We start from the raw sequence: 2,107 nt of genomic DNA, 5'->3' as shown, positions 1-2,107 counted from the left end.
CCATATTTAAAAAACATTAATAAACAGATGAGTCAAAATTAGCCTGGAAAGTTATCTCTAAAAGGAGAAGGAGAATTAGAATAGAGCTAACAAGGATATCAGCCTTCTTTAAAAGTAGCCTTGTCTTGATTTTGGAATCATGAAAGCATTATACAGAATTATAATTATAAAAGAACTAATTTTTTGAAAAGCAATTCCTAAAATTTCAGAGTAAATTTAAATAAAACTACCTATATATCTACCCATCCTGTTGGTTCAAAGAGCCATACAAAAAAGAACTATCAAAAGTGGTTTTAAACAAAACAATTTGAAAACACATTCTCTGCATGATACACCCATGTGAAGACAGAATAACTGCAAAAAGATAAATTTTATGTTTTCAGAAGTCACATTATAAGGTAAAACAAATAAATAATTATGTTGATATCATTGAGAATTGGGCTTAGACATGGGACAAAGAGAATAGATGATGGGAGAAAAGAGATACAGATGTAAGCACAATAAGATGAAGTAAAAAACTAGTGTCCTGTATCTGATTTGGATTGGAAACACCCATATAAACATATTTGTTTACCTTAAAAATGTATTCTAACTTGGTCTAATGAAAAAAAGCCAAAAAACAATAAGCAAGAGCAATAAGCCCCTCTAACATCCAGATTATAGTCTTTAAATACCATTTCACACTAAAAGAAGACAGGGCTGCTTGGAGAAATGGATGATTCCAGGGCTGAGCAAATGCTGTACAAAATGAACTAGAAACATCCTGTCACACCAAAAACAAAAAAACCAAAACAAGCAAAAAAAGACATTAAAAAAAAAATAAAAAACTAGCCAAGACTTCTAGAGTATATGCAAAAGACTTAGGACCCAACCTGAATATACTCCCACTGCCCAAAGATGGCCAAAGGTTGACACAAGCATAACAAATAAAATGGACTGAAGCAGATCAGAAATGCTTAAATCCATGAGCTCAAACTGACATTCACAAAACCAAACCAAACAACCAACCATGAAAATTCACTAGCCCTTCTCCTCACTAGAGGAGAACCAATTCCCCATTTTGAAAACAGGTTTTAAAAACAGAAAAAATTATTTTCCCCTACTCTCCCTATAAACACTATAGTTCACCTTTAACTAAAGAGCTTAGAGCATCCCCACTTTGCAACCCTTAATAAATTAATGGACCTTGAGCAAGGATCATGAATAGCTCCAACATCACTCACTCACACACACACACACACACACAAGATGTTATGTACCTTATAAGGGGGATATACAACCCTACCTCCTACATAGACGAAAGGGGTGAAGAAAATCCAAATGAGCTATATCAAACTTCTAGACCTAAACACCAACCTAAGGTGCCAGAGGAACAAGTTAATTGACACAGGGGGAGATGCGATCAGCCAAATCCAGGCTGTGGGAATCTCTACAGGTCAAACAACCTAGAGGCTCGGGGTGGAGGGGAACAGAAAGGCAATCTGAATAACCTGTGTCAGCCAAGTGTACCTTATTTAATACTGCTTCCAACAGAAGAGGGGAAAAAGACAACTGTGAGCACTGGCTAGATACTAATGATATTAAAGTTAATATTTATGCATAGAAACAATAAACTGAAAGTGAAGTCACTCAGTTGTGTCCAACTCTTTGAGACCCCATGGACTGTAGCCTACCATGTTCCTCCGACCACAGGATTTTCCAGGCAAGAGTACTGGAGTGGGTTGCCATTTTCTTCTCCAGGAAATCTTCCCAACCCAGGGATTGAACCTGGATCTCACTTATTGTAGGCAGACGCTTTACTGTCTGAGACACCAGGAAATCTATAAAAATAATGTTTATGCTAAATATGTTTAGTGGGGGGAGATTCCACATCTTTTAAAGATACATACTAAAATATTTATGGATAAAAATGATTTGATGTCTTGGAACTTCTTTAAAATAATCTTGGGAAGTGAGGGTGAGTTTCAGATGAATCAAGACTGCTCATTATGGCAATTATTGAAGCTGACTTAGGGTGACATAGGGGCTTATTTCCCTTTACCCTTCTGAGTTCTTAGCTGAAGATCCCTGTAATAAATGACAGAATAACAAGAGAAAATAAAACAGA

The sequence above is a fragment of the Bison bison genome, unplaced genomic scaffold, assembly GCF_000754665.1.
Source record: "Bison bison bison isolate TAMUID 2011002044 unplaced genomic scaffold, Bison_UMD1.0 scf7180017864535, whole genome shotgun sequence".
Taxonomy (NCBI): domain Eukaryota; kingdom Metazoa; phylum Chordata; class Mammalia; order Artiodactyla; family Bovidae; genus Bison; species Bison bison.
Note: the sequence above shows the minus strand (reverse complement) of the source record.